Source organism: Mytilus galloprovincialis, chromosome 2 (assembly GCF_965363235.1).
Source record: "Mytilus galloprovincialis chromosome 2, xbMytGall1.hap1.1, whole genome shotgun sequence".
NCBI lineage: Eukaryota > Metazoa > Mollusca > Bivalvia > Mytilida > Mytilidae > Mytilus > Mytilus galloprovincialis.
The window spans coordinates 108,680,788-108,699,343 of NC_134839.1; the positions used below are offsets into that span (position 1 = coordinate 108,680,788).

Sequence of the window (18,556 nt, forward strand, 5' to 3'; positions counted from 1 at the left end):
TTGGTACACAGTATTTGTGACATACAGCCATAACATACCACACACCTTCTCATTATAACAAATTACATATGATGCAATCGTACGAGACCATATTTGCCTCAAAAACAGCATTGTATATCTCTTTGGTTATAAAGTTTATTTCCATATCTTTGATAGCTATAACAGAATCAAATCAAAGGTTCAGGAAAATATTTAACAAAAAAAAACCCAACTATAGACTTAATTTAGATTTAAGATGGATGCGTTGTCTATTTGAGTGTACGTGTTAGTTGTGGTTTGCTTTGGTATATTGCTTTGATAGGCGTATGCTACTGATAAGATTTGTCGAATGAAATCATTTGTACATTGAAAGGTGTTTTCATTATCAATCAAAACTAAGTTTTACTTCAATTATCAAGTTTCCTCGTGTTAAATGACATGACTGTTCTTGGTTGTAACAAACGCAGTATAGATTTGTATCTACTTATCAATTTTGTGACATTGTGGCAGAGAAATCACAGAGATCAAGATGGGGATATTATGGGATGCAAAACCCATTACTATAGTTGGCTTCGTAGTTGCTATTGTTTCGTTTGTGTTGCAATTAATTGGTTTTGCGACCTCTTATTGGATTTACCGTAAAATGGGAGATGCAGAGTATCATGTTGGTTTATGGCAAATGTGTCTTCCAACAAGATCTGGAACAACGGAATGTGAACAAATTGAATGTGGTATGTAAGTTGATGTTGTTTTAAAAAAAACAGTTTTCAAAGACTGACATGTTTTAATTTTTTTTTTTAACTTTTTACAATATCTGTGCATCATTATACTACAAAGAGAATATTATGATGTAACAGATGAGTTATTTGTGACCAAAATCAAAAACTTGCATTCTGCATGTCTTCTGTTATATTTGTTCATTTATTTTTTACTCACCGAGTGTTGCATCTTTTTTAGACACCTGTCAAATGTTGAAGACCTTATGTGTCTTTTGTTTTGAGATCTTGGTTTTGTTTTGTAGGGCTATTTCCTTCTTTACAATTACTGTAAATCTCCTTTAAATCAATATGATATGCTGTGGTACAATAAATTTATTAAGTCGTATTTTATAAAATAATTTGAATTCAAGCACATAAGTTAAAGTAAAATTTTAACTTACAATTTAAGTTACGAGCACTACCACAATGTGAATTTGTGATATTTGTAGTCATGCGAGAATTTCTCTTTGAATACCAGTAAATTAAGATTTTAAATTAATAACACCAATTTATTTTCATTATCGTAGGAAAATTTAGTTGTATCAGTTTGAAAGGAACACAAGCGTTAGAAACATTGGCGTTCATCATCTTGTTGGCTGCTGTTGTCCTTGTAGCAGTTCAGTTATTTGTGATGAAAGATGAAGATATCCTGAAGATGACAGGAGCAGTATGTTGTATTGTAGCAGGTATTTAAAAAAAAAAAGCATAATTGATAGAAATGAATTTAATTATCACAGCTATTGAGTGATGTGTTTATGGCGAACAACTTCAAGTTATTATCATATTTTTTATTAAGAGTTAACCTGTATCTTTTGACTAACTGGTGTTTACCCATCAGTTATTTTTTGGTCACTGAAATCGTCATTAGGAACAAATAATATAAGTGAAGGTTAGAAAGAACTGCTTTAAATACCAAAAACAAACCTTAAATTGATAAAAAAAAATCTTTCTGATTGTCCCTTTTTGCAGGGAGCAAGGGTTTGGAACAAAAGATATCGCTATGCACGATGAAACGGACCATAACAACACTAGCACAACAAATATATGATTTGAAACGAAAAGCATAAAAAATAGGTGAAAAATAATGATCGTAATGACATATGGTATATTTGATTAAGAGAGATTCCTGCCTTTCAAACAATTTCCTATCTCAAAATATATGTGAAATTAAAATGTTTAAATATTTTGTGCCCTTTTTTACATTGAATCAAGGTTTGTTTTATTTTTGTAGGTGCTTTCGCCCTTATTGGAGGTATAGTATTTGCTACTGAGAGTAGTATACAGACAAGTGATCTTCATTTTTCGTTTGCGTTCTGTATTATTTCTTCGGCTTGTGGCATTGTTGCCGGTGTTTTATTAGTAATTAAATAATGATAAAATATTACATTGAAGTCATATTTATCAATACACTGATAGTGTTATTAAGTTCAATGAACTCTATAACTTAAAATAAAAAAATAATAATTCACTGATTACTTGCAACATTAGTGTTGAAATAACATCTTTACCTTAATTAGCATACAACAATTCGTTCGTTCGAAGGGGCGCACCGGTTCATTCCTCCTATTCCCACTTTTTTTCAAATCTGATAAGAAAAGTTAAAATTTCATGTGGAAGTAGGGGGAAACTTGTGAAAACAAAGTATTTTACTGTATAAACATTGTTTAATCATCTTTTAATTGACCAGTGTTTTTGGTGTTATTTTTCTATGTGTATGAACTCTGTGTTTCTAATTTAAATAAATATGAAAGAAATGGAAACAAATATAGTAAATCATTTAATTTTTTTTATAACACAAATTAAACAGTAGAGTCAAGCCAGCATTATAATCATATGAAACAAACACTACAAGTTAACAGTACTACCCATTGAGCACACACATTAAAACTTTGCTGTATTAAAGTCTATAAAACTTTATTAATCTTTTCAACATGCATAGCGTGGGAAGCTGCATAACCTAATTGTACTGTTGTTACTTCCTGGTTGAGGTATTTTTCCATATGCTCTTCTAATCTCTTGTTGATTTCGACATACTTTCGTTTTTTGGACTATTCTCGTCCAATCAGCTGCATACTGGAACATGGTCAGGGCGTAGCTTCTCCGTGTTTCAGTAGTTTTATGAGTTTTAAGATAATTGAATGTGGGTGAAGGAATGTTTCATTAGCTTGCTTTGCCCTCCCTTTGGAAGATGTGAAGTCCCCAGAGCCTGTGTTGTGTAATGATCCTATGTATTTTGTGACAAATTCTGTAAAGGGCTTGTAGTTGATGTTAGTATCAATTTGATCTATGTCGGATAGGGCATTACACCACACATCTTCATCATCAGCAGTAGTTACAAGTGGACGAACAGCGACAAGGCGTACTAGTTGATGAATGTTGTTGTCTTTCTTGTATGAAACCTGAATCCCTGTTCCTATTACTTTTCTCAAGATGCATTGTGTGTAGTGGAAAAAGACAGTGGTTTGCGTTGACTTCATAGTCTAGGAAGATACTGGTAGGCTGAAGTTGTAGTTGGTGTCTGTGACATATATCTTTAAGTAAAGTCAGGAACCTTGTGTATACTAGTTCGATCTTGGATGGAGGTAAACTGTATACCAGTGGATAAACTGCGCTGTCAACCATTGCGTGAAATGTGTAAAGTTTGAAAAATAGGCTTGGACAGGAGTAAAAGCTACCTTTACCATACTAGTTTATGATATCTGGTGCTGCTTATGTGTCAGATTCCTTTGAGTACTGAAGATTAACAAAAATCCACCTGAGCAAGAAAAGGCCCCCTTTGGTAGAACGTCCCTCTATGTTAATTTCATTATCGTTTTTTGTGTTTGTTGTACATGGAAATCTTGCATTGTTTGTTTTTATATTATCTAATCTTTCATCGATTTATGTGTTCGGATGACATTTTTTTAGGTTTACAAATTCAATGATTTGTTAACTTATATTTAAATTACTACTATTATTCTTTGTTTTAGAGCAATTCTTTAAAAAGAAAAGAAAAACATTTTACAAAAAAAACCAGTGCATTTTTTTTATTACTTTTAAACTAATATACTAAAACAGGGTAAGAAATATGTTTATCTTTTAAAAATTACAAGTAAATGTTAGGTGATTTTTTTATTAACCTTGATTATTATAATAACAAATCATTCATCAAAACGTCTACCGGTATATGCATGTGGGAATAGAAGGTATGGTAATTTCTAAAATGTGGGAATAGGAGGAAGACACCTATAAATTGACTGTCAGATTCTAATCCTACGATGTGACCTCTTACATCTGTCGACGTTTATATAAACATTAATGTAATTGAAATAGATAGCGAGCTCGTGCAATTGTTTTTTTTCTTGGCTGTTTGATTTCATATTAAAAGTATATGTTAATCATCGTTTTACCGGTATAAGATTTTTATTTTATCGAATCAGTCATTTAAATTGTTTATATCTTTGTTTCACATTGAGTGCTGACATTAATTTTCCTTTTACTGCGCTTATCAAACGCAATGGTTAAAACAGTTTACCAAATTGCGGTTTAAATTCTTCTCCCGCAAACTAGTCAACTGGTAAAATATTTTAACAAATTGCTCTCAAGTGAAAGGTAGTTGGTATGAAGTTAGTGCTCTGTGAATTACAAAGTAATCCTTACCATCAAGATCAAGTTAGTTGATGTTTTTTGTCATGAATTTCAAACGAAATAACGACTTACTATAATATGAGTCACTGATTAAGAAGGTATAACTTTGATATGAAAACTTCTAGCATTGATAGATTTTATGGATTAATAGTTTGTCTATAATCCATAGCTCTGTTTTCCAACAGCAAGTTAGTGCGTAATTTTTATATCATTATTTTGGCAAGTTTTTATATACACATTGTATCTCATACAACCTTAACGACGCCAGCTCTGGATGTCTTTTTCCGTACAGTAGATATCTCAGTAACCAATTCTTTAACACGGTTAGTTTGTACAGCTTGATAGTGTAAAAACGTGAACAAACCATGGATTAGTATTTAATACAAAAGTGAACCAATGCAATGCTCTATATTTATTCCGCATTGTTAGACTTGTAACTGGGTTTGTTCTAACATAAGCGAGACGACGGTTGTCACATGTGGTGCAGGATCTGCTTATCCTTATGGAGCACCTGAGATCACCCCTAGTTTTTGGTTGGGTTTCTGTTACTTAGTCTTTTGTTTTTTCATGTTGTGTTTTGTGTACTATTGTTTTTTTCTGTTTGCCTTTTTCTTTATTAACCATGACGTTGCCAGTTTTTTGGTGTTTTTTTATTGATGAGTTTGAATGTCCCTCTGATATATTTCGCCCCTTTTTATAAAGGGATTTTGAGTGTACCAAGGGCGTGGAACTCTCACTACAGGATTCCGATTTATCGTAACATTCTGAACGTACGTGGCTGCGAATTCATAAATCACACAGTCATATTTATATACTTCAGTCAACCATTATGTTATCATGAATCATCGTACTCATTAAAGAGGCCTCGGTGACCGAGTGGTCTAAGTCTAGTTGTTAATGTCTGTGTCATTTTAATCTCTTGTGGACAGTTGTCTCATTGGCAATCATACCACATCTTCTTTTTTATAAGTAGTTACCACTGTAATCACTAGCCAGTCAACACTGAAGTTGTGAGTTCGAACCCCGCTCGTGAAGCTGCACTCGACTGCAATCTTAATTTACTAAGATTGTCAGTTTTACTATCGAAGGTCGGTGGTTTTCTCCGATCACTCCGATAAACACAGAGTGCAATTCTAATAAAAATCTCATAACTCTTCGAACAATTATAGAATCAAAATAACGGCGAAGTAGATTTTCGAACATTTTGATTTAGGACGTGTATTGATTACAGTTTAGAGGCATTTACGATAGCATTTTCACAAAACTCATACTGAAAAATTCACATCACAAAATTGCAATGGAAATGACATCTAACAATGATGTCAAATACTCCAACTTCTCACAAGTATGAAAGCTTTGGGCAAATGTTCGCAAAGAATAAGGCGGGCGTAAGATGTATATAGACCAAAAATGATCAAGGTTCTATATAACTAAATGAAAATAGCAATATAGTTTGTCGAAATTTATATAGAACATTGCACGTGTTTAAGTATAAAATGCACTTTTTCGAAGTTTAGAAACAGGTAGAATTCGAAGGGTTGTTGAGCATTTATATCCTGTTTCGAGTACAAATTTTATATTTGAAACAATGTTCAATTGTACTACTTATATACTGCAACTCTTTCAAATGTTTTGGGAAAACCATAATTTTGTATTTCAAGCGAATGACGTAAAATACAGCGTCACGGTTGAAAAAAGTCTTCAAAAGTAAAAACAACAAACATGACATGTGTTAATTTACGTTTTTGTTTTATTGAGTTAAGCCTTCCAATTGATATTTTATCGTGCGTTTATCTATGTTGTGATGTTATAATATTGTTTCAGAAAAAGAGAGCAGGTTTGGTACCATTAAAACGTTTAATCCCGCTGCAAATGTTTGCACCTGTCCTAAGTCAGGAATCTGATGTACTGTAATTGTCGCTTGTTTATATAATTTATACGTGTTTCTCGTATCTCGTTTTTTATATAGATTAGACCGTTGGTTCTCCCGTTTGAATGATTTTACACGTCTAGTAGTTTTGTGGTCCTTTATAGCTTGTTGTTCGGTGTGAGCCAAGGCTCCGTGTTTAAGGTCGTATATTGACCTATAATGGTTTACTTTCCTGAATTGTTATTTGGATGGAGAGTTTTCTCATTACCACATTTTTCTATATCTACTTAATTCAAAGAAAAATTAAAATCCCTTATCAAATAACAAAATCAAGATCCCAAATACATCAAACGAATGGAAAACATCTGTCGTGGTCTAGACATTTCGTCATATAGAAAACTGTTGATTAAACCTGGTTTTAAAGCCAGTTAAACCTCTCACTTGTATGCAGTCGCATATAATTCCATTTTATTGACAACAATATGTAAGCAAAATACACAGAAATAATAGGTAAGAATTTAAAAACAAAATAGGGGTATACCAGTAAAAATTGTATTAAAAGCTTAATCAAACAAATATGTACACAAAGAAAATCAAAAAGGAATGACAAGAATACAACAAACAACAAAAACTGCACACAAACACATTGTCGGGATGCATAAGTACCCAGCTCTCCAAGTGGATATTACCAAAATTAATGGACTAAACAGTGAAGTTTAGTAATTTAAAAATACTAATTAAAGAATACTTTAAAACGTAATAAAGATGATAATTAACGTCATTACCTAGAATTTATACTTCAAGACCATCATGTTTTATATGTGAAATAGATACGGAATATTTATCAAGATGGTTTTGGTATTTTCTGTTCAACCTTTTTTTTTAGAAAAAACAAGTCAAGACGTTTTTTGGCATTACCATGATTCATCAGATTTCTGCTGAGACATTGGTCACGTTTTATAAAATCGGGGTAGCATATGAAATCTCTCGGATAACGAATGAGTTGGTAAATGTATATCTCATATGCAGGTGAAGTTAGTATATTGCTACTAAGGTGGTGGAAATTGATAATTTCAAAATTGAAATTGTCTCGTTTATCATAGATTTTGGTACTGAAAAAGGCCTCTTGTGTCAAATTCGAGGTAAATGTTTCAAATGATTCGGTGGAAGCTATGCCTGTTTTCTATATTGTGTTTGTGTCCTATTGTTTGTCGTTAAAAACTTCATTGACACTCGCAAAATGATCTTTTAAAATATAACGGTTTCAAAGTCGGACCTAAATGCATCATTTGCATAGTAAAGTATTTGTTCCTCGCTTACTGTATCATTGATGTCATACTTCAAAGAAAATTCTTATCATATACTTCAATTTGGCAGCGGCAATAGCATCCCCTATAGTAAGTAGAATTGCCATCACTTGGCCATGCTGTATCTGAATTGTGATTGAGCATATTTAAAATTTGAATCACTTGCTGTTCTATAGTTTGACAGAAGGCTAAACGTTGGAAGCAAAAATGTCGGTATTTTCCAGGCTATGCAACATATGAAAAGGCATTATCAAGTAAAAACAAATTGTTTCAATAAAAGTATAGAGGAAAATCCAAAACGGAAAGTCCATAATCAAATGGCAAAAACAAAAGCTCAAACACATTAAAGGAAAGAATAACAACTGTCATATTCCTCACGTATATTTTGTTATGTTTTCTCGTAATCGATCTGTGAATTTTGAACACCGGTTTACTACTATTGCCTTTATTTGATACAGGCATTTTCTAATATAAAAAATGGTGGATTAAACATGGGGTTAAAGCTAGTTTAAGGTGGTATGGGTGTCTTCCTCCATCTTGGATTGTAAAAAACAGAGAACCAAAGGTCCATATTTTCTATCAAGTTAGCAAAATGGGATGCAGAAATGCAGATATTTAATGTGATTTTCATTTAAAAGAACCAATTTATAAGAATATAACTTACAAATATTAATATAATTGCAAATGTTTATTAGTTTTGATTGTTTTTAGTTTTTTTTTAAATTGACATTTCAAGGGGAGGTAACTCTCAAACAGTGCATTTTCTGAAGGATTCTACATGAAATTTTCCTATTTTGTATTTTCGCCGGAAAAAACGTACGGTGACCCTATCTTTTCTTTTGATATTCTCAAAGCATTGTCTGAAAGCTATCTTTTCCTTAAGTATTTAACAATTCTATCATTTTGTTTAGTTTCTAATCACAAAATGGTGTTTTTCCCTGTATAATCCATACAAAATGTGTCATTTTGCCACGTCCTGTAGCTTGAGAAAATGCACGGTGACCTATCATTTTTATTATATTTTTCAACATATATCAATAGATACTACGTTTTGGCAAAGTATGAACAAATTCTATCATTTTTATTTTAGACTCCCATACCACCTTAACCTATCACTTGTATGACATTCTCATTTAATTCCATTATAGTGACAACAATGTGTGAACAAAACAAACATACATTATAGGCAAAAATGTCATAATAAGGGTAAAGCTGTGAACATTGTATAAATCTATCACTACAAAAACAAACATAAAAGCAAAATGGTATATATTCAAAGCACATACGCAAAAAGAAACACAAGAATACAAAAAAGGACCACAGCACAACAAGTTTCCTGTTATATATGATGAGTATAATTCAACACGCAAAGTTTATGTACTCTAACTGTGATTCAGATGCATTTCAATGTGAGCTAAATTAATTAAGCACATCAGTCTTAGGATTTCAGGGGTACCTTAATTGCACAAATGTGACAAAAAATCCTTAAACGACCAGACGAATACAGACAACAGTAGTGTACCGCTGTACAAAAGTCATAAATCAATTGAGAGAAAACAAATCCAGGTAACAAACATAAACCGAGGAAAACACATCAACTATGAGAGGAAAACAACGAAACAACAGACATGCTGAAATGAAACAAAGAACGAAAATCCTTCGTGTGTTATTCTAGTATATTAAACTCGTTTAAACAGCTTCTTTTTAGAGATCAGTTTTAGTACCAAAACACGTAAGTTATCTGGTAGACACAAATAGTTGTGTAATACTCGTATATTAGAAAAAGTAAGTCAATATATCAAACTCAGATTTTTTGCTTTCATTAAAAAATTGATGCATTTGTTTTTAACAAGATGAAAGTTCATCTTTTTCATTCCTATAAAAAGTCACTGAAAACCAACAAAAAACTGTGATCACTTCAATCAATCAACCAATCAAATCTTGTTATAATGTAAACGGACTGCCTACCTATTGTCGTCCTGTGTCAATCTTTGTAACAATGTTTGAGCAAACATCCAAACAATTTTTGCATGTAATTCAATGAAAATTTGTGTTTCCTGAATATTTTATAACAGCTCTAAGGGATCGGTACATCCAATACATATGCCTACGGCACCACATTAATAAAATTTTCACAACTCACCAAAAATCTATGGATCGTGTTTATACTAGCCAACATGTTGGGTTTTTTTGGCAGTTTTTAATATCCTACTGAATCATTTTTGCAAACACTTACTGAAGTGTGAAAGACGTCATCAATATATAAAATGAACGAATCTAAGAAGATGTTTTTCTTTTTTGTCTTTTATTGTATGTCTTGTGTGAATTCCACTTCATATGAGTAAGAAAATGGTGAATTAAATCAGGATTAATAGCTAGCTAACCTTCTTCCTTGCATCATATTCACATAAAATTCCATTATATTGACAACGATGTGTGAACAAAACAATAGAAATAATAGCTGGTAAAACGTTATCAAAGGTAACAGGATTAATTTAATACATAAGACTCATCAGTGACACTCAGACCAAAATAGTTATAAAGCCAAACAAGTACAAATTTGAAGAGCATTGAGGACCCAAAATTACAAAAAAATTGTGCAAAATACGGCTAAAACAAAATGTCAAAATTAGGTATACAGCAGTCAACATTGTATTCAAATCTTAATCACTATAAAAACATACAAATATGTAAACAAAAACAAAAAAGCATGTACATAAAAAACATAAGCAAAAACGAAAGACAAGAATACAAAAATTTACCATAGAAAATAACACAATGAGGGGATGGACAAGTACCCAGCCACGTCCAATGAACATTACCAAAAATAGACTAAACGGTAAAAGTATTACTAGTAATTTACAAATACAAATACTATAACACGTTATCTATACTTCAAAACCATCGTGTATCATTGGTGAAGTTGATATAGAATATTTATCCGATGAAATTATGTTGAAAGTGAACGAGTTGTTCTTTGACATACCCTGGTTCATCAATATTCTGCTCAGACACTGGTGACGTTTAACAAAGTTTGAGTAGAAGCCGACGCTCAAGAATACCTAATGATTTGAGAAGTGCATATTCCATATTCAGACGAAGTTGGTATATTACTACTAATGCGGGGAAAATTTTAAAATTAAAATCGTCAGGCAAAGGAAGCCGTGTCTGGTGTTTCTTTAATTTCTAGTTCTGGTGGATAGATAAATGGTGGCAACTATACCACCGTATCATTCTTATAAACCTTGTAATGCATTTTTTATATCATACACTACAATATTCTACATAACATACCACAGTATCATTCTTAGATACCTGGTATGGCAGTGTTTGTACCATACACTACAAAATTAAACATACCGTAGCACCGTTTCATTCTTTCATACCAATGTATAGTAGCATGTGTACCAAACACTACAATATTCCACATACCATACCACCGTATCATTCATATATACCTGGCATGTATGGCAGTATTTGTCCCTACCCCCAATACCATACCACTACATTGTTCTAGGTAGTATCTGTATTGTACTATACCTACATAAGATACCCAATTCAATACCACCGTATCATTCCTACACATATTGGTATGACAGTATTTGTAACATACAGCCATAACATACCACATACCTTCTCATCATAAAATACTACATACGATACAATCGTACGGGATCATGTTTGCCTTATAAACAACAATGTGTATTGCTGGTTTGATTTGGTATATTGCATAGAGAGGCGTATGCTAATGATAAGATTTGTCGAATCAAATACTTTATACATTTAAAGGTGGTTTCATTATCAACCAAAACTAGATTTTACTTCTGTTATCAAGTTCCTTCGTGTTAAATGACTGTTTATTGTAGCAACAAACGCAGTATAAATGTGTGCCTGCTTATTGATATTGTTACATTGTGACAAAGAAAACACAGAAATCAAGATGGGGATATTCGGGGATGCTAAACCTACTACTATAGCTGGCTTCATACTTGCCATTGTTTCGTTTGTGTTGCAACTTACCAGTTTTGCCACCCCGTATTGGATGCATATCAAAATGGGAACTGTAGATTCTCATTTTGGTTGATGGCAAATGTGTCTTCCAATAACATCCGGAACAACGGAATGTGCACAAATTGAATGTGGTATGTAAATTGATGTTGATAAAATTTAATGAATGCATTTAAATAACCAATTTGCAGCTGCTGACTTGCTTCATTTTTTTGTTTATTTACTTTTTAAAATATCTGTGAATCAAAATACAAAAAAAAAAGAATGTACTCAGATGGATTACTTTGACCAAAATCAAGTCTTGCATTCTCCATATCCGCAGTGACATTTGCACTTTTTCATTGCTTTTCTATTTTTTGAGTTTTGTATCTTATGTTGAAGACCTTGTGTGTTATTTTGTTTTTGTTTAGTATGAGTATTTTCTTCTTTACAATTACTGTAAATCTCCATTTAATCAACATGATATGCTGTAAAACAATAAATTTATTAGGTTGTTTAAATTAATATATGAAATCAAGCATAGAAGTTGAAAGTAAGATTTTAACTTACACTTAAAACTACAAGAAATACTTTAAGGTGTATTTAACATGTTTTGTAGTCATGTGAGAATTTCTCATTGTACTAAGTTAATATTTTACATTAATAATACCAATTTATATTAATTATCGTAGAAAAATTTGGTTGTCCCAGTTTTAAAGGAACCCAGGCGTTAGAAACATTAGCATTCATCATCTTGTTGGCTGCTGTTATCCTTGTAGCAATTCAGTTATTTGTGATGAAGGATAAGGATATTCTGAAGAAGGCAGGAGCAGTTTGTTGTATTGTAGCAGGTATTATTTAGAAAAAATCTAATTGATAGAAATAAAAATAATTATCATACTATTGATTGGTGTGTTTATGGTGATTAAACTTAAAGTAACTTTCATAATTTGTATTTAGTCAGCTTAAATATGCAGCAAACATGTAACTGCAAATTAACTCAATTATCTCTCTGTCAAAATTTTGGCAGTTGTATTTCTAAATGACGTCTGAGTTTGCTAAAATTATGATTTTTGCCTTACTGGTGTTTACCCATTAGCTATTTTATTTTCTCTCACCTCGTCACCAAGAACAAATTATATAAGTGATGGTAAGAAGAAAACTGTTTATACATTTAAAACATAATATCTGTCTAATTTTCACTTTCTTAATGGAGTAAACAAACACTTTGAAACAAAAGATAGCGGTAAGCATGATGCAATGGAAAATAATAACAATAACACAACTTATTTATTTTTGGAAATTTCGTATAAAAAATACATAAATAATAACTGTAGTAATGACATCTTGTTTTTCATGAGGATATATGCGATTAAGAAAGTTTCCTGTCTTACCATTTTTTTTATATCTCATCATATATGTAAAATTAGTAGATATAGGAGGATGTTGTGTGAGCGCCAATGAGACAACTCTCCATCCAAATAACAATTAATAAAAGTAAACCATTATAGGTCAATGTACGGCCTTCAACACGGAGCCTTGGCTCACACCGAAGAACAAGCTATAAAGTAACCCAAAATTACTAGTGTAAAACCATTCAAACGGGAAAACCAACAGTCTAATCTATATAAAAACGAGAAACGAGAAACACGTGTAAATTACATAAACAAACGACAACTACTGTACATCAGATTCCTGACTTAGGACAGGTGCAAACATTTGCAGCGGGATTAAACGTTTTAATGGTACCAAACCTTCTCCCTTTTTCTGAAACAATAGCATAACATCACAACATAGAAAACACACGATAAACTACTATGAGGCTATTTTATATTAAATAAAGGTTTGTTTTATTTTGTAGGCGCTTTTGCCCTTATTGGAGTTATAGTGTAGGCTACTCAAAAGGGTGTACAGACCAGTAATCTTCATTTTTCGTTTGCGTTCTGTATTATTGCTGCAGTTGGTGGCATTGTTTCCGGTGTTTTATTAATAATTGGATGATCGATAACAAGATATTGCATTAAAGCAGTATATATAGACTGAAAGTGTTATTAGGACCAATGAGCAGTAATTGGGTACAACTTTGAACTCTATAACTGATAATAAAATAATAATAATAATGCATTTCACTGATTACTTGTTAAATTGGCCTTTATGAACATCTTTAAAATACCCAGCAATATTTTTTTTACTTAAGCTTAATTAGCATATGCCAGTTCATTCTTTTTAAGGGACATCAGGTGTCAAATTCATATTCACTGATTTGACTCGAATTCTAATATTTGATTTATAACATACTAAAACGTATTTCCATATTACAAAAAGACTGAATTACATAATTTACAACGCATGGGCTCGATAATATGTATCACCTTTTCGTGCGTTTTTTAGTATAGACGCCATCTAATTAACCATTGCGATAACCTCCGAAGACTTTCAATGGTCATACAACCCGGTATAAATATAGATATAGATAACGAACTCGTGCAGTTGGATTTGTTTGGTCAATTGTTCGATTTTATATCTTAATTTAAAATATATGTTATTCGTTGTTTTTACCGGTACATTAATTTTTTTTATTATCAAATCAGTCATTCAAATGGTTTTACCCTACCCTTGTTTCACTCTCAATGTTGACATTCTATTTTAATAAATGAACCCGCTTAATCCATGCGTAATCCAGCTCCAGCTAAGGGGTTAAATTGGAGGTTACACGAATCCGTATTCCATGTGGTTGAATTACTCACTTGCAAATGAATAATTCATCAGCGATTTTTCTCATTATATTTTGACAAAATTTAACCAAACTGGCTTCTTTTTTTTTTTTTATGTCTTTCGGTTAATTCGTGTATTTGAATTACTGTCTCATTGACATTATGCCTCATATCTTCTTTAGACTTTTGATTATCAACCATGCTGATTCAAAGACTATTTCATTATTGCTTTATCGATTAAAATATTAAACAGCGTTATCTACCTCACATCCCGCACAGTTAAACGGATGCCCCATCTTGGCGATGATTTTTCCTCCGCAACCGGAGAAGTCGAGTAATGGCAATGTTTCTATATCCTAATGTACTATTATGATCTATTATGTTATTATGAATCATCATATAGATTTTATTAGAGCTGACAGTATTTTACCCATATTAAAATGTCATAAATTTGTCAGTTAAGCAGATATAAATCATGGTTCCAAAATTTTGGGATCGCATGAACTCCAAAATATTGATGAGAGATCGGGTGTGTCTCCTGTTATGCATGCATCCCCAACATGCGAATCTATTACCATTAATCTAGCCGTCCCATCAGGTTTATTCAGTAGTTGCTTGCATGCTATGCTAATAAAAATATAAATATGATAAAAATATCATCACACTTCCAATAATTATAGAATCAAATGAATGGTGAGGTAAATTTACGAACATTTGATAGAGGAATTGGTGACTTCAGTGTACATAAGCATTCTACAATGGACAGAATAGCTCAATGTCATCCTACTGAAATGTTTACATCACAACGTTTATGTGGAATGGAAAACCATAAATTTTTAATTTGAATGGGACGACATAAAATTCAGCGTAACGGCAAAAACATTGCATAAAAGTAAAATAACAAAGGAAATTTCAAATAGAGTATCGAATGCCTAAATGAAGAGTTCAAACATATCAAACGAATAGAATACAACTGTCGTATTCCTGCCTTGGTACATACATTTCCTCATATAGAAAATGGTAGAGTATACCTGGTTTAGCTAGCTAAACCTCTCGCTTGTATGACAGTCGCATAACATTCCATTATATTGACAGCAATGTGAGAACAACAAAAAGAAACTGACATAGTAGGCAAAAATGTTAAAAAGGGTTACAGCAATCAGCAATGTGTTATATTCTTAATCATTATAAAACAAACAAACATGTCAACAAAGAAACAAAATGGCACATAAGCAAAACTGGATAACAAGAATAAAAAAATTACCATAGTACATCACATTGGTGGGATGCATAATTCCCAGCCACGCCAAAAGGATATTACCAAAAATGGACTAAACAGTAAAGTTTAATAGTTATCAAAGGTACCAGGCTTATAATTTAATACGCCTGACGCGCGTTTCGTCCACATAAGACTCATCAGTGACGCTCAGATCAAAATAGTTAGAAACCCAAACAAGTTTAAAGTTGAAGAGCATTGAGGACCAAAATTCCAAAAAAGTTAATAATTTACAAATACAAATAAAAGAACACTTTAACACGTAATTAAGATGATGAACAACGTCAGTACTTAAAATCTGTACTTCAAGACCATCATGTATTATTTGTAAAGTTGATACGGCAAATTTACCAACAAAATCTTGGTATGTTCCGACGAACTTTTTTTAGAAAAAGGACGAGACGTTCTTTGACATACCCTCTGCGTTTCATCTTCAAGCTCTTGGAAAGGTTTGGAATGTGTATCGAATATACAGGTGAAGTTGGGATATTACTACTAAGGTGGAGGAAATTGATAATTTCAAAATTCAAATCGTCTCGTTGAACATAGATTTTGATACTGAGATGACTGCTTATGTCAAATTCGAGGTATAAGTCTACAAATGAGGTGTAGGGAAGCCTCTGCTGTTTCATTAATTTCTAGTTCTGGAGGATATATTAATAGAACTCAATCAGAAAAGTTTGGATTGGTAATGTTTTTTTTTGTTCATTTTTCTGCAGTATTGGTCCATTAATCTATATTCTGTGCACCCCATTGAAGACCTATATCAATTGATCTCATTAAGAACTGAATATTTTGTTTTATTTATGTACAATTGGATAAAGTAAGTACTGTTTAAATTCTAATAAGAGTTTGTCGTGATAAGATCGGTAAGTCAGATAGTTTATACTATAGAAGGATTGTTTGTTCTATTATCAATCAAAGTCTATTTCTGAAAGACATCAACATAGAGACAGACCTTTGTTTGAATGGGTGTTTATTGTAGCAACTAGTAAAGACATATAGCTTGAGATCTCACAAAGCAGTTTAACCTCGACGCATTTTGCGCCTATCCCAAGTTAGGAGCCTCTGGACTTAGTTAGTCTTGTATGGTTTTTAGTTTTAGTTCATTTATATGTTTTGGAACTTACGTCCATTTTCATTGAAGTAGTACACAATTTTATTTAGGGGGCAGTTGAGGATCACATCCGGGTGCGAGATTTTCTGGCTGCATTGAATACCCATTGGTGACCATCGGCTAACTATTGTCTGCTCTTTGGTCGGATTGTTGTCTACTATTTGGTCGGGTTGTTGTCTACTATTTGGTCGGGTTGTTGTCTACTCTTTGTGCGGGTTGTTATCTCTTTGGCATATTCCCCATTTCCATTCTAAATTTTATTCAGAAACTGCAAGTATTCTGATGTGAAAATCACAGCCGACGGAAGACTACAATAACAGTCTTCAGTTAATATCAAGATGATCCAAATACATTGGAGCTTATTTAAAGCTTTGGATTATACAGAGGGAAATCAACCCGCTATAATTCAAGAAAATAGCATCATAGATCAAGCTAAATTTTTCTCGAATGTTCATTTTTTTTCTGTTACACAACTTTTATCTCTGATTCACTGGAATGGATTTAAGTTACTCGGAAATGTTATGTTCAGTTATATTAATTCGAACTGGGCAACACTTTAATTTTTAAAAATGTATTACATAAAACTAATAATAGTATACACTAGTATCAAGGAGGTTGTATACACTCTCCTTGCATGTATTGACTGACTTATTGAAAAAGCTTGGACTTTTAATTAATCTTTTTCTACAACGATTGTTTAGTTTCTTTTAAAATTCTTGTATCGTAGTCCTTGAAATGTAAACAGTTAAAATGATGTATGCAAACTTGTCTGTGTGATTTCTGAACTCTTAACCGGTATAATCACTTATAGTATATATGATGTATCAAACAAGATAAAATAAACTGCTGTTAGGCTCAGACAATCATTTTATAATAATTCATTGTTTTATGATAAAAATTCTCCAAATAAGAATATAGGGACAGCATGTTTATGTTACAGTGAATTTGTATAATCAGGGATTATGTAGAATCCCTAAAATTTTCAGGGATTATGGTTAATCGCTGGTTAGTTTAGGGATTATATATAATCACTACAATTTTCAGGGATTATGTATAATCACTAGAAAAAACGTCGGGGATTATACAGAATAACTGAAATGATACTAAAATATATAACGGTGTCTTCCCATTTATCCAACTTTTTAATTTTTTTATTTTTGTTAATTATTGGGTTGTTTGTTTAGTACTCATAAGGTGTCTTTCTAAAATTTGACAGTAAATTTGTTCCTGTATGTATTTATATATTTAAAATCTATATATATATTACATTAATGTAAACATTCATAAGATTGTCAATTCTATCCCGAATTTGTAAAAGACGTAGAAATATCTGAATGTTTTGGTATTTGAGCAAGTGTAAAATCATTTGTTCCCCGGACTTATGCTATACCGACCAGAAACTTAAAATTTTACGACACTAGAGAGACAAAAGTCAATAATTTTCTTCAGTTTTACCGGTTTAAGGAAAGTAAGACAATATTAAAACATGAGGGAAAATACAAAAACTATGACCTCTTGTGTTTTAGAAATTGAAAGTTAAGTTAAGTTATTTAATATTATATAAATCAACCGAAGTTAAGTTAAGTTAAGTTATTTAATATTATATAAATCAACCGTCGTTGCACGGGACTCGTACCGTTGCCCGGTCTGATTGCGTTGATATCTGCATCGCTAGCGAGATACTTATCCCCACTGCTACCGGGGTTAACATTATCAATTGGCAAATCAAGCCATTTAAACTGTACTTTGAAAATGATTGAAATATATGAAATAAGTCATTAAAAATCTTGATAAAACTAAAGGGGGGTCTCGACACTTGCAGGTGCGTGTAGCTCACAGCTTATAGATATGAGGAAAAGTAAATGTGTTTTATAAATCACAAGTCTACTACCAATAATTATGCACACTTTTTAGAATTTCG

General features: G+C 32.1%; 2 long non-coding RNA genes across 2 annotated transcripts; both read left to right on the plus strand.

Annotated features, from left to right (window-relative positions):
- Positions 1–311: 311 nt before the first annotated feature.
- Positions 312–2,121, plus strand: LOC143062493 (uncharacterized). Its single transcript, XR_012974788.1, has 3 exons — positions 312–710; positions 1,265–1,423; positions 1,969–2,121. It is a non-coding gene; the product is annotated as an uncharacterized LOC143062493 (long non-coding RNA).
- A 9,347-nt stretch (positions 2,122–11,468) lies between these two features.
- Positions 11,469–13,652, plus strand: LOC143062494 (uncharacterized). Its single transcript, XR_012974789.1, has 3 exons — positions 11,469–11,683; positions 12,221–12,379; positions 13,390–13,652. It is a non-coding gene; the product is annotated as an uncharacterized LOC143062494 (long non-coding RNA).
- The last annotated feature ends 4,904 nt before the right edge of the window (positions 13,653–18,556 follow it).